Raw genomic sequence first — 716 nt, 5'->3', positions numbered from 1 at the left:
CTCCCATATCCATCCTTCCTTTATCACAACCATCCCATTCCCCCAAGCTCTCTCTATCCTTCCCTTCTCACTTTTCTCTCCCCATCTCCCCTTTCCCCCATTACACCCCACCCCCCAGTTCCCAATTTTTGCCTAGCAATCTTGTATACTTCCAATATTCAGTAGGATAACTATACATTTTTCTTTGGGTTCACCTTCTTATTTAGCTTTTCAAGGATCACCAATTATAAGCTCAATATCCTTTATTTATGGCTAAAATCCAATTATGAGTGAGTACATCCCATATTCATATTTTTGGGTCTGGGTTACCTCACTCACGATAGTGTTTCCTATTTTCATCCATTTGCATGCAAAATTCAAGAAGTCATTGTTTTTTACCACTGAGTAGTACTCTACTATATATATATATATTCCACACTTTCTTCATCCATTCTTCCACTGAAGGACATCTAGGTTATTTTCAGGTTCTGTCTATTACAAATAATGCTGCAATGAACATAGTTGAACAAATACTTTTGTAGTATGATAGGGCATCTCTTGGGTATATTCCCAAGAGTGGTATTGCTGGGTCTAGGGGTAGGTTGATCCCGAATTTCCTGAGAAACTGTCACACTGCTTTCCAAAGTGGTTGCACAATTTGCATTCCCACCAGCAATGGATGAGGGTACCCCTTACTCCACATCCTCTCCAGTAAAGGCTATCCTTGGTGATTTTGA

This window comes from Microtus ochrogaster, unplaced genomic scaffold, assembly GCF_000317375.1.
Source record: "Microtus ochrogaster isolate Prairie Vole_2 unplaced genomic scaffold, MicOch1.0 UNK200, whole genome shotgun sequence".
NCBI classification, from domain to species: domain Eukaryota; kingdom Metazoa; phylum Chordata; class Mammalia; order Rodentia; family Cricetidae; genus Microtus; species Microtus ochrogaster.
Note: the sequence above shows the minus strand (reverse complement) of the source record.